Source organism: Ambystoma mexicanum, chromosome 2q (genome assembly GCF_040938575.1).
Source record: "Ambystoma mexicanum isolate Mex_15411 chromosome 2q, UKY_AmexF1_1, whole genome shotgun sequence".
In the NCBI taxonomy this organism is placed as follows: domain Eukaryota; kingdom Metazoa; phylum Chordata; class Amphibia; order Caudata; family Ambystomatidae; genus Ambystoma; species Ambystoma mexicanum.
This window is the reverse complement of record NC_090924.1, coordinates 589,718,655-589,736,834: the sequence shown is the minus strand read 5'-3', so window position 1 is coordinate 589,736,834 and position 18,180 is coordinate 589,718,655.

The following is an 18,180-nucleotide window of genomic DNA, read 5'->3' as shown; positions in this document are numbered from 1 at the left end:
AGAAGGTACTTCAGAAAGAGGTTCTCTTAAGACTCCACTTTTCTGAGTTTAGCGCGGTCTCACATTTCAGCTATAAAAATAATGGCTGAGTACACTTGAGCTTTATGCAACTCCAATGTTTGCTGTGTGGCATTCCAAGCAAAACATTTTGCAAAAGAGAAAATAGCACCTACCCGGAGTACTAGATTGAAACTCAAAACAGGCCGTGTGTGCTCCCGAGGAACCCCAGCAAGGAAATGTTATGTCTAAATGGTCAAATTACTCAGCTTGACATGTACGTGTTCCATTTCTTTTTGCAGGGTCACACGCCATCACCACGGTTTTAGATGTATTAATTACCAAACCTCGTATCACCCACCAATCCTCCAATACTCTAGCCCATTGGCTTTGTTTAGATTATCGCTGCATCATCCGCATTCGAGATTATGCCAAGTTTCCTCCTGTCTAGCCATGGTGCATCTACCTCATGGTTGGACATTATGTTTGCCAACTCAATTATGAAAAATTAAAATAGGATTGGGATAAGCACACATCTGTGCCCCACTCCTTCTTTAATCTGTATTAGTGCAGAGGATTCACCTCCATGCCCCCACCTACCTGATGTAGCTGTGTTATTAGTATAAAGTTTCTGTATCATTAATAACAGTGGGGCAGCCGCTGCATCCCACCTCATGCAGAACGTCTCCACGTTTGGTCTGCAGATGCTGTCAAAAGCCCTTTTAAAATAAGTAAAACATCCATAAAGTGCTTCTCTTTTCTCAATGCTAATTCTTTGTGATCTCAAAGTTAATAAAAAGAACGCGATCTCCAGATCCATATTCATCTTTTGCTAAAACTTGCTTAGGCAAATGAGAGAACGTGGTTTTCCTCAACCCAATCTTCTAAACGTTTGAGTAAAACATTCACATAAACATTCACTAAAATGTCTATTAAGGAAATTAGGTGATGGTTCTCTCGGTTTAATCTATTGCCCTTTTTGAAAGTAGTGAGCATATTAGCCGTTGTGAAGATCGATGATACACAATATAACCAGTTTAAAAACGAGACACATACTATATCCTTTGTTTGGAATAGATTCATTGACATCTTCTCAGGCTGAGGGGCTTTTCCTCCTTTCTGTGAGGTCAGAGCCCTATTATATCACAAAGGGTTTACCTAATTCAGATCTGTGTTAATAGTGGTACAGTAATATGCACTAGGGACCGTCTCTACCCCATATAATATCTGTCCATACCGCCTCTAGGTGTGTTGTTTCTTACTCTGTGTCACCAGCCTTTTCTTTACCTTGCTGCAGTTAACACTAACTCCCCTTTCTTTCACTCCGTTCATCTTCTTTTTTCCTTGCAGTTCTTTTTACTGGGTTCAGCATCTTGCTCTTGCCCCTGGAGTCTCAAAGTTCAAGGATTTAAGCCTCCTTCTCACCCAGGCAAGGGCCATTAGCCAATCAGGTGGCTGGAACACCAGGCGAGAAAATACATTCTCTGCCTGCTGTTCCAGCCACCCGAGGCCCTTCCCTGGGTGGCGCCATTTAAAAAAAACAAAACAAATGTATGTCGGGAGGCAACAGGGAGCCTCTTATTTGAAACTTGTGGTGATGTATTTTCATTTAACATACATTGATTTGATTTATGTACATACATACACACGATTTCCTCTTTTTATGGTCCCACGGTTGTGTGCATAATTGCGTTAATACTTTGAAATAATTGGAGAATTATTGACCACCTATGATTGGATTGTACGCACAGCCTTTGAAAAAGAGCTTTGTTAGCTCGAAACACGTGTCAGGCTGTTCATCACAAGAATAAAGATGTTTGCAAATACACAATCAAACAAAAATGTGTTTGTTCTAAAAATGTGATGATTGTGGCACAGTGTGGTTGTGTACCTTGTTAATAAGCTTTTATTGTTCTGTGTTGTATTGGGCAAAATACCCACACTTTACAACCACCCGCTGCCTCTCGAGACCATATATATTGTTTATGCAAGCGCTAGGGTACCCACGCCTTTTTACCACCTGTTTTCCCTATGATCATAATGTTTATTAAAAAAACGCCCATGAAAAATTTTGGAAAAAAAATGGGAAATTGAATTGCGAGGTGTAAAAGAAGGGAGCACGACCCATTTAGACTACTGAACTGCCTTCTTTAGTATTTTTTTTAGGTGGGCCCTGAGGCAGTATCTCCAGCTCTGTCCATGCCGAGTTAAGAAGGTATCCATGACCACCACTGAAAGTTTGCTTCAATATGGGTCTATTCATGACATGAGCACCCATTGGGAGCGTGGCTAGCCGAATGGAACCATTTATCGATCTGTAATCCCACGGATATCTGCAGAATTACAGCAGCGATAAATTGTGGACCATTGTCTGAACAGATGACTCTTGGAAAACCAAACCTAGGAAAATATTCCTTCAGCATGGTCTTCGCCGTTGTCATAGCTGTGGCATCTTTGACAGGAAAGGCTTCAACCCATTTACTAAAGGTGCAGATAACCATTAGTACGTACTTGTAGTTATTGCAACGCTCCATTTCATTAAAGTCAAAATGTATAACCTCAAAGGGGACAGAAGGTGGACCAAAACTACCCTTAGGAGTTGATGTGCCCTTTCCCATATTATGCTGCAAACAAATCATACACCCTTGGACAAAGCGCTCGGCTACCTTAGAGATTTTATCATTCACCCACACATTTTGCAACATTTTGGTAACTTTTCGTGCACAAATATGGGTGGGACCATGAGCCATAGCGACCATCATTGTAATGTATGCATCATGCAGTAACCATTTCCCTTCTACTTTGTCCACCCAACACCCATCGTCATCCAATTTTGCCAAACCCTCAGCCCATTTCTTAGATTCCTCTAAAGTGGCATCAGCTTGAATGTTTTTCACAGATTCAATACCCTCATTCAAGGTACAGGCATTTGTGGCTTCCCTTGAAGTGTACATTTCTGAAGAGAGATCAGTGGCAGTCTGTTTGGCTATCTGGTCAGCAAAAGCGTTCCCTTTTCCTACATTATCTATGATCTTCTGATGCGCTTCGCATTTCATAATTGCTAGCTGAGTAGGGAGTGCAAACACTGAGAGTAACCGTACTATCAAGGAGCCATACTGGATTTTAGTGCCATGTGAGGTCAAGAAACCTCGTTCTGCCTAAAGTCTGCCGAAGTTGTGAAACACCCCAAAAGAATACTGACTGTCAGTATATATATTTACGCTAAGCCCTTCAGAAAGTTCACAAGCTCGGGTCAATGCTATGATCTCTGCGGCCTGCGCGGAGTTATGCGTGATTCTTTTGGTCTCCACGACCATGCTCAATGTGGTGATTGCATAAGCAGCTGTGGATGTACCATCAGGGAGTTTGAAACAGGAGCCATCGCAAAACAGCTCCCCTTGTGGATTATTCAAAGGAGTATCTTTTAGATCGATTCTGCCTTTTGTCTCCTGCTCTGTAGTGTAAAGGCAGTCATGTGACTCTTTGTCACTGCAAGCAGTACCTTGCGGGTAAGGTAAAATTTCAGCCGGATTCAATACACAACACCTCTTTATTTGAATATGCAGTGCAAACAAGATAATTCATATCTTGTTAATCGTGCAGAGGTGAGTTGTTGCGTTTGTGTTCTGTTTAATAGAACATCTACAAAGTGAGGTACCATCAGGGTTAAAGCATGGCCTAGGACCATTCCCTCGCTCTGTTTTAGAGGCGCAGCAGCAGCAGCGACAGCTCTCAAACATCTTGGCAAAGCGCATGCAACAGGATCAAGGGCGGAAGAAAAGTTGCCGCACGGCCTATTCTTCCCTCCATGTTACTGCGTTAATACAGCCAAAGCACATTCATCACATTGATGCACATACAACACAAAGGCCTTTTCATAGTTTGGTGTGCCCAAAACTGGTGCCGAGCACAATGCAGATCAAATGCTTGCTGGTGTTCCAAGTTCCACGGTAATGGCGAAGAAATGCACTTCTTCATCAAAGCCAACATTGGTTTAATCACTAAGGAAAGGTTTGGGAGCCACTGCCTACAGTAAGAAGCCATTCCTATCAAGCCTCTGACTTCCTTCTGTGTATTTGGGACAGACATGCCAGAAATGATTTTTATCTGCTCAGGTGTCAACCTTCTTCCCTTCTTTGACAGGAGATAGCCTAAATAGGCGACCTCCTGTCGACAATACTGAAACTTTTTAAGTGAAGCTTTGTGTCCATGTTGTGCTAGGTGAATAAGCCACAACACAGTGTCTTCATTACAGGCGCTCTCTGAGTCAGCAGCTAGGAGTAGATCATCGACATATTGATGCAGTGTACAAGTGGTGGGCAACTCGAGTTTCTCGAGCTGCTCTTTCAAAGGCCTACTGTAAATGCTAGGACTCTCCGTGTAACCTTGCGGTGCACGGGTAAAGGTAAATGAGCGTCCCCCTAAGGTGAACGCGAACAAGTATCTAGTGTCTTTGTGTATGGGAATACTAAAGAAGGCGTTCTTTAGATCCACAACACTAAAGTGAGTAGCTGAAGCTGGAATCATAGTTAATATTGTCGTCACATCAGGCACAATGGGAAATTGTGGAGCAACAATCTTATTGATGGCATGTAAATCAATAATGAAACAGAAAGGAATTGCATTATCGCCTTTTTTGTACATGGGCAAGATCGGACTATTGCACAAACTACCTGCAATTTCTTCAATCACCCCACGATGCACAAAATCGGAGACTATGCATTTCAAAGCTTGCTCACCATCGACCGAGATCTTATACTGGGGAATACGTGGCAACTTTACTCCATGTTTCAAAATAATCTTAACGGGCTCAATTTGCAAGACACCAACATAATTATCATCAATTGCCCACAAACACTCCGGAACACCACTAAATTCCGGTGGCAAAGGTCTGGTCAAGAACGGAGTGACAGAAAGTTGCTGTGGTGAAATCGTCAAATGAACTCCATCAGAAGAACAATGAATTACCACATTTAATTCTTTCAACAGATTCAACCCCAACTAATTCTCTCTGCAATTCGTAGTCAAAAGGGATGGACAGTGGTCCGTAAATGGACCCAAAGTAATCGGTACCAGCGAAGAAACCGGACAGACTACTGGTGTGCCAGAAAACCCTACAGAAACATTGGTTTGCCCTGACAGTGGAATGTTTGGAACCCGTGAATGGTCAATGGAACACTTCTGTGCCCCTGTATCTATCAAGAATAGATGCTTCCTATTTCCCACTATCATCTCAATGTAGGGACCTTTCTGATTAACGGGAATAAGCGTTGGTTCCAAACCCTGCTTCGGGTAATCCTAGCGAAAGAGAATGTCGTCGAAAGGAAGTTCTTCAGAGAGGTAAGCAGCAGAAGGATGATCAAAAATGTTTCTATTATCCACACTTGGTGCCTGATTAGCCTGTGAAAAAGGTTGCTGTGAATCCTGCAAAAACGGACTTCTACCAGCACCCGTTGCCCCAGGACGGCCTCTGGATCATCTACCCATATTACCAAATGCGTTATTCGACCTCTGCGGAGGATCGGGTATTGTGCACGTCAATGACCCTCTTGTCTGCAATAAGCACACTGGTTTATGTTTACAGGACCCATGGCGCATTTCCCTGTGGAACATACTGTCCTCTAAATTGCGAATTACCCCCTCTAGGGCCTCTAACAATTTGCTGCAATAGAATTTTTGTTTTTAAGTCTCCTTTTCCCTTTTCAACTCTTTCTTTTTCGTTATTGACACAATTCTCATAGTACTGAGCCATATGCAATACTTCTGATTGAGACATTGCTTGCCAAGCGCTCTCTGAAGACGTAATTTGTGACTGGATGTCAGGCAGCAATCCACGCACAAATTTGTCCACCAATAGTCGTTTCCCAGACTCTGTGCTCAAATCTTGTCCACCGAAATCTGAGAATACTTGCTCGAACCGATTGAAGAACTCGGTAGCACCCTCAGACTTTCCTTGGACACAGGCAGTAAGCTTGTCCCAAATAATCCTTTTTCAGGAATTATAGCTTTTAATTTTGTAACTATTTTATCAGGCAAAGTCAGTATTACCTGTGGTGGTCTCTCGCCAGCTGGCCTTTCTCTATCGAGTCTAACCATATTATCCCATGTATCTCCTAACCCTGGTACATCGTCTACAGTCCTAATCTGTTTCCACAAATCAATAGGCAGGAATACAGGAAACAACAAATCAATATCGCTTAAGGTAAATACTGATGATTGCAAGACAAACTCTATCTCTTTGTAGAACCCTGTCGGATTCTTCCTAATATCGGGAATAGATTGTTTAATGGTGTTCACTTCCTGTCTCGAGAACGGGACGTGAACGAACTGCGACACATAATGTGCAGGGATGTCTTGAGCAGCTGCACCCATTGCAACATTAGCGGGAATCTCAACTTTTGGGACAAATGTTGGAGGAACCTCTCTCATAGGCAACTGAGGAGTAGACAACTCCGAACGCTTACTAAGCAACAAAGCTAGATCGAGCGCTAAAGCAGCTGAAGAAGTGTCAAACGAAAAATCTCTCTTATAAATATTCAATAATTCTGCGGGACAACAAATCTTTCTTTTTATACATTCATCCTGCAGGTATTCTACCATTACCTGTATCACTTTCCTCTGCATTTCTGGTGTATACTGACTACACGTGTCATATACTTCAACGGGAGTTATCGACATGTCTGAAATCCACCTAATTGCATCTTTTGTACAAATTCGTGTTTCCTCATTTATCGATTTACGAAAAGGAAAGAACCTTTTCTGTACTAACATAGCGTCCAAACTATCACCATCTACATCTTCATTTCGTAACCTTTCCAACTCCCTTCTATACCCAAAAACCCTCTTGACATGCTTATGTACTTTCTCCGCAGTATCTCTAGAAAATGCTAAAATATTCAGATCCCTTAACCCTTGTGGGAGATCTATATCATTTAACCTGTTCCACATTATACGTAAATGAACTCCCAATCCTTTGATAAAAACGTTTTTCTCAGGAAAATTGTCTAAGTTAGAGAGTGTGGCAAAAGCATCAGCTTGTTCACCCCTCTCCATGCAATGTCTAGCCCATGCAGTCAATTCATGCTTTTTCTCTTTAGACACAGTATTACGAGTTACAACCCTCGATCCCGCTCCCCGATCAACTACAAGCGGTGTGGAACCACTTGGAAGAGGGAGAGTAGGCAGATCTTGTATATTAGGCAAAAAGGGTGCTGTTTCTGGTGCAGCAGGCAAACCCACCGACCCGTAACAGCAGGCAAAGGTGGAGGAGCAGGTGGAGGAGCAACGACAAGAGGAGGAACAACAGCTGGAGGAAGAGGAACATTTAGAAGAGCAATAGGAGGAGTAGGAGGAGCTACGGGAGGAGGAATAACAGCAGGAAGAGGAACATATGGAGGTGGCGCAGTGGCACCAGGCCTTTGTTCATTTAAAAGTTTGTCAATCAGCTCATCAGATACATGAAAGTCTTTAGAAGGATACATTTTCTGGATATCAAGTAAAAAAGCCCTATCCATATTCCTAACGGACTCAAACTGTTTATTTTGGTCATATAACAACGCTTTTTCGGCGTTTGTCATATGACGGCGCACATCTTTTTCTCTACTCTTCAGTTGCTGCATAGCTTCTTTCTTCCAATTCTGTAATGCATCAAATGCTGCAGCTCTGGCCTTTTTCTTGGCCACTGAAGTTCGGAAGCATGTCTAGTTTGTCTGTGCCAAATATCATTAAACACTATACTACCAATGCCGTGCTGACAGTACATAGTACATGCCAGCGACCTCTCCATTGGCGCCGGTGGGCCAAATTCCAAAGATTGTCTGTCACTGCGGAATAACACCCTGAAGCAGGCAGACAATTTCCAAGGCATATCAGAATACTGGTGTTACCTGGTCAATAATTGCACTTGCAAGTGTAATATGCCAAAACTAATTATCAGGATATTTAAGAATCAGGTCACGACTCACCTGATCAAATCCTATTGAGGTCCGATCGGATTTCAAAGAACTATCAAAGCTCCCACGTGGTTGGTGATTTCGGCAAATCTGCCCGCCTCGGTGTATGGACCCTCGTCAAGATGGCGTCTCGGACCGCATGCTCACCATCCAGGGATCGAGTCATGCAGCGCTGCTGACGTATCGCGTCTCATCCAAGAAAGGGGCCCCCTTTTACACCGTCCGATCCGGGTCCGATAGCCGCGTCAACCTTCAACGAGATGGCATCAATCTTGAGGTCCGTATTCGGGCGCCATCTGTAAAAGCAAAAGGAAATATTTGGGCTGAGTACGCCAAAAGGAAATGCACCAAACACAGGCTTATAAAGATTCACAGATCTTTATTCTAAAACTGTACAGTTTACAAAGAAAACAAATTATCAGATAGCTATCTGGCCCTTAGTACATCACAGCGAATGCCAGCCCTTTCGGTGTGAGAAGTGAGTGGTACTGGACGTCTAAACAGTTATACATTTCCAATCATAATGTCCAGCCCCTCTACAGGTTAATAATCCATGGTCTAGCGTTTGTGCCGAGTTCACTTCTGGATTGTCCGACAATATGCTCATGGATCATCCTCAGTTTACATATAAACAAGTTACAATGGCAACAGTGTGTTCTCGGATTTAACAATAAGCCTTGACACATGTCCTATACAATGCAGTTCAGCTAGTGTCCACGTTCAGTATTTGTATAAGATTGTAGTCAATGTATGTCCTCGGATCGGGCTTGTTGGTGCAGACAATCCTCTGTCTACAAGTCAGGCGTGGGACAAGGTCTCTTTACTTGACCCAAACATTCGGCCAACGGACAGTTTATACATTAACTTGCGTACAGGGTTCAGGATGGCTCAGTTACAAGTGGAAAACACTGTCCACCATTTAAGAACACAGAATTACTTTAGAATACAAATCAAAATGGCGGACAGACCTAAAATGGCGGCGAATTCGATCTAGAATCGGAACTTTGCAACGCGGTTTTCTTCGCAGAGCAACTGGGTTTAGGCCAATATATACAATAAAGGAGGCACAACATGATATCCCGTTTAACAATCCCCTCTACAGGAATCACATTTGGTCCACCTGTAGAAATTTCCTTTGTTTGTTTGTTTGTTTGTTTGTTTGTTTGTTTATTTGGTAATGCGCTCCGAGCCCATGGGCATCTGGGCGCAGCAGTACAAGAGGACTCGAGACTTAGTTACAATGCCTGACACAGGCTATTACAGAAAAACAATGGTTGCTTACAGTAGGTGATACAATGCATATAAAATATCAAGTTTAAGCGCATAAGAGCAACATTTTAACAGGTTGTGACGTTTCCACTAGGGTGAGGGTCGTTGCATGTTGTTGTTGTGCAGCCATTTGAGAGCGTAGGATCTGAATCTTGTGTAGGGTAAAGGGCATCTAAGGTCGGATGGGAGTGTGTTCCATGATTGTGCAGCTCTAACTGGGAAGCTTGCACCGCCCGCTGTGGTAAGTTTGAATCTGGGGACTTCCAGTAGGAAGGTGTTGGCAGATCTCGTCAGTCGGTTAGAGGGTCTCCAGTTGATTCTTTCCGCTAGGTGGGGGGTGCTTGATTGTTGAGGCATTTAGAAGTGAGGGAAATAGTTTTAAGTAGGATTCTGTCCTTTATATTTAGCCAATGGGCTTCTGTCCGGTGTTTGGAGATATGTTCTCTGCGTGGGATGTTCAGAGCTGCTCTAAGAGCGTTATTTTGCAATCTCTGGAGTTTGTCAGTGACCGACTTGTTGGCACCTGAGTATAAGGCGTTGCAATAGTCGAGTCTGGACATGACAAGGGCATTGGCCAAGGTGAGGCAGCTGGCATGGACAGGAAGGGTCTGGCGGCACGGATGAGTTTACACATGTAGGTGGTTGAGGAGGCGAGGGAATTCACTTGCTTTTTGAGGGTGAGGGCTGAGTCGAGGTAAAAACCCAGCGTTTTGACCTCGCGCATAACCTTAATAGTATTTTTATCAATGTTAAATGAGGTGTAGTCCGGGGTGAGTTTGGATAGTTTGTGGTCTGAACCGAGGAGCAGGATTTCAGTTTTATCGTCGTTCAGGCAGAGGCCATGTGTGGCCATCCATGCTTGAATGAGGATGTAAATTTTATTCACCAGAGCCAAGTCCACTTCATAGTTGCCCGAAAGGGGTATGAGGATCTGGGTGTCATCTGCGTAATTAGTGTAGGTGACGCCCAGTCTGTCCAACTTGTCGAACAATGGCTTGGTGAAGATATTGTACATAGTGGGTGAGACACAGGAGCCCTGTGGGACTCCACATGTGATTTGGATGGGGTCAGCACAGGTGGTGGAGGAGAACACTCTCATAGTCCGGTTGGCTAGAAAGGATTGGACCCATGCTACAGCATCTCCTGTGAAGTTGGCAGCCAGCTTGAGGTGGTTGCATAAGACTGCATGGTCCACCAGATCAAAAGCTGCTGACAAGTCCAGTAAGAGTAGCAACGCTGTTTTCCCATTATCCTTAAATTCCTCCATTTTGGTTTTGAGATCTATCAGGGCAGTTTCCGTGCCATGGAGAGGGCGGAAGCCAGACTGGCGCGAGCCTAGTAGATGATTAGCTTCTAGGTACTCTTGAATTTGGAGATAGGCTACTCTGCCGATAATTTTTAGTAGGAAGGGTACCGTGGTAATGGGCCTATAGTTAGTCGGGATAGAAGGATCGAGGGTTTGTTTTTTGAGAAGGGGGAGGACCCAGGATACTTATAAGTTGGCTGGCACTGTGTTAGATTTGAAGGATGAGTTGATAAGCTTTGAGATGAAAGGGGCTAAGTCTCTGGCAGCGTCCTTTATTATTTGAGCTGGGCAGCTGTCGCCCTTACAGTTAGAGGGCTTCAGTGAGAGGATGGCCTTTTCAGTGTCGATGATGGAGATGGGTTTAAAGCTAAAAGGGGGGATAGTGGTAGGTTCAGTTACTGGAGGCAGTTGTTGATCAGTAAGAGAGAGGGTGTCTTTTTTGTTCATTATTTTAAGTTGGAGGGTGGAGACTTTGTTTGATAGGGCATTCTGTATATTAGTGCACCATATCTTGTCCTTTGGGACCGTGTCAGATGGTTGGATAGGGGATTCCATTTCCCGGAGGATGGCAAATAGTTCCTTGGTATTCGATTTGCATTGGTAATTCTGTCATTGAATACGTTTTTTTTGGTGTTGATAATTTCAGACTTGTAATGTATTGTAGCTTGGGTTAGCTTGGCTTTGTTGTCGTTAGTGGGCGAATTACGCCAGATGGTTTGGAGTTTTCGTTTCTGCTTTCTAAGGTCCTTAAACTGGGGGGTGAACCAGGCGTTGAGGTGGGCTTCTTGCTTAGCTTTGCGTAGTTTTGCAGGTGCAATGGTGTCTAGTGCGTGAGACATAGCTTTGTTAAAGGTGTCTACTAGTGTGTCTGGGTCGGTGTTGTCCTTCAGACCGTTAATAGTGGGCAGGAGGAGGGGGATAAGTTTTTCTGTAGTAATATCTTTTTTACTTCTGGTAGGGAGTGGTGGTATCATTTTGATAGTTTTGGGGCTGGGGAGATCAAGTGTGGCAGTGAAATTTATTAGAAAGTGGTCAGTCCATAGTTGAGGGGTGATGGCAGTGATGACTATGTTACAGTTGAGTTCTGAGACCCAGTCAAGGGTTCTGCCTTTAGCATGTGTGGGGGAGAGTATTTTTTGGGTAAGGCCTTGGTCATTTAGGATAGCTGTTATAGAAAGGGCATTTTTATTGCCTGGCTCATTGAAGCCGATGTTGAAGTCGGCCATCAACAGCGTTTGCGAGTGTTTTTGGGTATTGTTCGCTATGAGGGTAGTAAGGTCATCTTCAAAGGTTCCCAGGGGACCTGGGGGCCTGTAGATCAGGTGAATGGCTAGCGTGCGGTTATTGGAAAGTTGCATTTTTGCTGAGAGTACTTCGCAGGAAGCACAGGGGTGTGAGGTGGTGAGTCGGATAGGCAAGGTGGTTTTCGCGATGATTGCTAGGCCACCGCCTTTAGCATTGGGTCTGTCTACTCTGTGGATCTGGTAGTTGTCAGGTATGGCTAACATCAGTGAGGGTCCTGCTGCCTCATGGAGCCAGGTTTCTGTTACGGCAAGGAAGTCAATGCTACTGTTGTTCAGTATGTCAGAAATTTCAATTGCATGAGCTACCATGGATCTGGCATTGATAAGGGATCCAGTAAGAGTTAGGGTGTTGTTGGGAATAGGATGACTTGCAAGTCTTTTTGTATGCTTATTTTGACTCTGGCGTATCTTTTGGCAGAGGTGAGTAGGAGTTGGGGTTGGAGTTAAAGGTGCCGTAGCTAGAGTTTGCTTATCCATGTGTGTCTGTATAGATGGGAATCTAGCAGTATTGTTAGTACTGTTTCTTTTAGGTTTGTAAATGCACGGTAGCCTTGCCCTAAGTCTCAGGTTTCTATCAATGGGGGGACGAGAATTGAGGGTAGCAAAGGTCATGATTGTAGCTAGGAGGGTCAGGGAGGTCAAGTTTCTGCACATGGTAGTTGGTGTGGTCCGCTGATGCAATTTACTTCCCTTGTTTGGCTAAGATGTCTGGCTAGGGTGGCGCAAAGTGTAGTGCAGGTGGCTAGTTGAAGCTAGGGCTGCGCCTAGTGATAAAGGGCATGATATTCACGAAGCACAGTATGGGCTAGAGTGCATGGTCTGTTAATGAGGATAGGGCACAACACAATCAAGGTGGTCCGTTAGCGACCATAAGGCACAGCACAGTTAAAGTGGTCCGTTAGCGACCATAAGGCACAACACAGTTAAAGTGGTCCGTTAGCGACCATAAGGCACAGTACAGTTAAAGTGGTCCGTTAGCGACTATAAGGCACAACACAGTTAAAGTGGTCCGTTAGCGACCATAAGGCACAACACAGTTAAAGTGGTCCGTTAGCGACCATAAGGCACAACACAGTTAAAGTGGTCCGTTAGCGACCATAAGGCACGACGCACTGAGATGAACCATGAACACCTGGGTATAAGTAGCACCAAGAAAACTAGGGTCTAAGTGCGTGGACACAGCTATGGTAGTTATTGTGGGTACGGGTGTGGATCAGATCATGCAAACATGAATCGATACATTAGCAATGCAATGGGACGCAAATTTAAATGCATAGGTTCATGGGTACCTAGATTCGAATTTAGCAAGAGGATAGGTGCAGTACAGGGACATCTAGATGCGAAATGGCACAATTAGGCAGCCAACAGCAGTGCAACACAATTTACTAGGCACAGTATAAAGTCTTCTAGGTACAAAATGGCAATTGGGCAGGCATTGCAGTCTGTGTCAGGAGATGAAATGCGACGTATCCAAGTGGCACATTATAGGCAAGGACAGCATAGACATGTGCAGCCGTGTGGGGTGGCAGCATTAGTTAGACAGGAGCGTAAGTAATGCGTTGTGAATTAGACGCTTCTAGACAGCAGGTGGTGTTATGCATGTGGCAGCACTGGCTTACCTGGAGCAGCACGGGCAGAGTTTATGGCCCCTGGCTCCTGTGGCTCCAAATACGCACACAACAGGCCTTAGTATGGCCTTCGGACTGGCCGGCGATCCGCCTGCCCGTGGTTCCTTCTAGTGAAATTGAGGTTCAGCCTCGATTTCGTGCCGCGATGCGCCCGGCATGGGCAAGTCAGGCACTTTGTGGGGACAGGGTCAGGCAGGCCCTGTTCCGATAGCACGCTCGCTCCGTGCCTGGATCCTCGTTCCTCGTCTGGATCCTCTGCTGGGCTGGGGGGCTGGGAGGGCTCCTGCCCTCACCCCTCTAGGTGGATGTTGGGAGTGGGGGACCTGGGGCACACAACAGGCCTTAGTATGGCCTTCGGACTGGCGGCGATCCGCCTGCCGGCGGTTCCTTCTAGTGAAATCGAGGTTCAGCCTCGATTTCGTGCCGCGATGCGCCCGGCATGGGCAAGTCAGGCACTTTGTGGGGACAGGGTCAGGCAGGCCCTGTTCCGATAGCACGCTCGCTCCGTGCCTGGATCCTCGTTCCTCGTCTGGATCCTCTGCTGGGCTGGGGGGCTGGGAGGGCTCCTGCCCTCACCTCTCTAGGTGGATGTTGGGAGTGGGGGACCTGGGGCACACAACAGGCCTTAGTATGGCCTTCGGACTGGCCAGCGATCCGTCGGCGGTTCCTTCTAGTGAAATCGAGGTTCAGCCTCGATTTCGTGCCGCGATGCGCCCGGGATGGGCAAGTCAGGCACTTTGTGGGGACAGGGTCAGGCAGGACCTGTTCCGATAGCACGCTCGCTCTGCGCCTGGATCCTCGTTCCTCGTCTGGATCCTCTGCTGGGCTGGGGGGCTGGGAGGGCTCCTGTCCTCACCCCTCTAGGTGGATGTTGGGAGTGGGGGACCTGGGACACACAACAGGCCTTAGTATGACCTTCGGACTGGCCGGCGATCCGCCTGCCGGCGGTTCCTTCTAGTGAAATCGAGGTTCAGCCTCGATTTCGTGCCGTGATGCGCCCGGCATGGGCAAGTCAGGCACTTAGTGTCCCTTGGGGCCTGGGACCAGTATGCAGACGTACTGGCAACTATCCCACAGAACACCCATAGGTTTTTGAGGAGTGTCCTCTTGAGTGGCCAGCCTTCTACTAGTTTGAGAGACACTGGGGCAAACATGACAGTGGTGGACAGGACCCTGCTCAAGCCAGTGGACTATGTAGGTGCTCCTCTGAGAACCACCAGGTTAGCTGGTGGGCCTCCCAAATTATCGCCTGTAGCCTTATTCACACTCATGATTGGAGACAAGACAGCAAAGCTTCCTGTCTTGGTTCAGGACAATGTCCCTGCTAACATTCTGTAAGGCAATGATCTAGTAGAGTTGGGGTTGATCACAGATGGTCTTCCCCTGACTGCTGTTGCAGGCACTGGGTCACAGGTGACAAGGGGTCTGGCTGTGAATCAGGTACCCGAGCCAAAGGCGAGGACTAAGGCAAGAAGAAGGAAGAAGAAGAAGTCCACCTCTGTGCAGGGGGCTCCTTCTCTTCCTTCTGTTCCTACAGCACCCATTGGGATCCATGCTCCGGACGGGCTGGGTCCAGTGGAAAACCCAAAGTCAACTCCTGAGGGAGAAGAGACAGAAGACTCTCCTGTGGGAGAGGTTCTCAACCCGAAGGATCATCCCGACCTTCACTGCTTGTTAGCTGAAGGAGGACCCTCCCGGGCAGACTTCTGTAAGGGACAGAGAGAGTGCCACTCTCTCGAGGGTCTGAGGGAACAGGCCCTGTCCCAGGCACAAGGAGAAGTGCCGAGGACATTCTGGATCTATTGGGAGGGTGAGCTCCTTGTTAGTGAGCCCACGAAGCCTGAACCTGGTGCCTCCAAGAGGTTGGTGGTACCCCAGGTTTACAGGCCCTTCCTGCTGCAGTTGGCGCATGAGGTGCCCTTGGCTGGTCATCTTGGGACCAAGAAGACTAAGCAGAGGCTCTTTGACTATTTCTACTGGCCACGGATGGGAGTGGAAGTGAAGTCCCACTGCAGGACCTGTCCAACTTGTCAGTTGTCTGGCAAGACTGGAGGCAGTGTCATTGCCCCACTGCAGCCATTTCCATTGGTTGGCACACCGTTTGAGAGGGTGGGCATCGACATCATCGGTCCCCTTGATCCTCCCATATCAGGTGGACATCGGTTCATCCTGGTCTTGGTCGATCATGCCACCAGGTACCCTGAGGCTATAGCCCTTCGGACTATTACTGCCAAGGTGGTTGCCCGGGCTCTCCTGGGCATTTTCACCCATGTTGGATTCCCTAAGAACGTTGTCTCTGACAGAGGATCCAACTTCATGTCTAGTTACATGAAAACCATGTGGAAAGAGTGTGGGTAACCTCCAAGTTCTCCACCTCTTACCATCCCCAGACCAAAGGTCTGGTTGAGAGATTTAATACAACTCTCAAGGGCATGCCAGGTGCTTTGGAAGAGCCCCTAAGGAGGAAATGGCATCTCCTCCTGCCATGCCTGCTCTTTGCTTATAGAGAGGTACCTCAAGAGGGTGTTGGTTTCAGCCCCTTTGAGTTACTCTTTGGAAATCCCGTAAGGGGGCCCCTTACTTTGATCAGAGAAGGTTTGGAGGCCACCCCTCCAGGTCCCGCCAAGCAAGTGGGGGACTATGTGTTAGGCCTCAGACGGAGGATGACACAGATGATGGGTCAGGCAACAGCGAATCTCAAGGCCAGCCAGGACTGGCATGACCTTAAAGCATTGGAAGTGGATTGGACTCCGGGACAGGAGGTCCTCGTGATGGAGCCTACCAAGCCTCAGGCTTTGGCAGATGAATGGACTGGACCCTTCAGGATAATCTCCAAGATGGGGGAGGTCAATTATCTGGTTGACATGGGAGCCTCTGGGGTAGCCCCTCAGGTATTCAATGTTAATAGGCTCAAGCCTTTCCACAGGCGAGCCGAAGTCTCGTGTCTCTTGCAAGCTTCAGAGCAAGACGAGGATGAGATTGAGCCCCTTCCTGATTTGCTGCATAGCAACCCTCAGGATTGCTCAGTGGAGGGAGTACATCTCTCTCCTGATCTGATGACAGAGCAGCAGAAGGCCTGCAGGACATTGCTCCGGCAGTATGCCTCTCTGTTTTGCCTGACACCAGGCCTTACACTGTGGTGTAGGCATGAAATTGACACTGGTGACAGTGTGCCTGTCAAAAGCAGGTGCTACCGTATGTCATATACAGTTAAGAACCACATTCAGGCTGAGGTCACCAAGATGTTGGATCTGGGTGTTATTGAACCCTCAACCAGTCCCTGGTCCAGTCCAGTGGTCCTTGTCCCCAAGGCAAGTTCCCAGGCAGGTACCAAGGATTGGAGGTCCTGTGTGGACTACCGAGGAGACAATGCTGTCACAAAAACTGACGCGCACCCATTGCCCAGGGCTGATGAGCTCGTGGACACAATAGGTGCTGCCAAATTTGTAAGCACCTTTGACCTGACCTCAAGCTATTGGCAAATAGCTCTGACGGACCATGCCAAGGAAAAGATGGCGTTCTCAACACCTAAGGGACTCTAACAGTTTAGGGTCATGCCTTTTGGGTTGAAGAATGCCCCTGCCACCTTCCAGAGATTGGTCAATCATGCGCTCAGTGGGCTGGAGGCCTTTTGTGTGGCCTACTTAGATGACATTGCCATCTACAGTTTCACCTGGGAAGAGCATTTAACAACTCTGGATAAGGTGTTGCGGGCCTTGAAAAGGTCTAACCTCACTATCAAGGCCATCAGGTGCCAGAAAGCTCAGGAGAAAGTCACATATCTTGGTCATGAGGTAGGAGGGGGTCAAATCCAACCTCTCCCCAGTAAAGTACAGGATGTACAGGACTGGGAGACTCCCACTACTCAAACCCTGGTGTGAGCCTTTTTGGGCCTCACTGGGTGCTATCGCAATTTCATGGCAGACTATGGAACCATAGCTGCACCCATGACAGCTCTGACTTCACCCAAACAACCTAGGAAGGTTAATTGGACTGAAGACTGTCAGAGGGCCTTTGATGGCTTCAAAGAAAGTCTGTGTAGGGCACCTGTGTTGTGTGCGCCTGACTACAGCCAACCCTTTATCCTCCAGATGGATGCCTGCGACACTGGAATTGGAGCTGTCTTGTCCCAGTTAGATGACAAAGGAAGAGAATATCCTATCATATTCATCAGTAGACAACTCAAGGGTAGAGAACGTAGGTGGGCTACTGTTGAAAAGGAATATTTTAGCAGAGTTTGGAGCCTTAGGTGTTTTAGGCCCTACCTTACAGGATCTACCTTCAAGGTCCAAACAGATCATAAGACCCTTAAGTGGCTTATGCAGATGAAGGGTGAGAACCCAAAACTGCTTGGGTGGTCCATTAGCCTGCAAGGGCTAGACTTCACCATAGAGCATAGACCAGGGAAGAGATTCACGATAATGCAGATGGCCTTTCCAGAAGGTATGTTGACCGTCTGGATGAGGGTGTCTATCTTGTGAGAGATTAGCCATCCTAACCTCAGTCTGGGGGGGAGACTGTGATGCTGGAAATGCATCGGAGGGACAGGGCCTCCGTATCCTTGTCTTTTACTGCCTTTTGTCATGTGTTCTGTCATGTTTTCCGCGAAGGAGTTCATGTGGGACCCCTGGCGGTGCAGCTCTCTCTTTTGGTTTGGTGCACAGACCCATGGGATACCCTTATGGCACCCATGGTTGGGAGTACAACCCTGTTCCCCTAGTGCA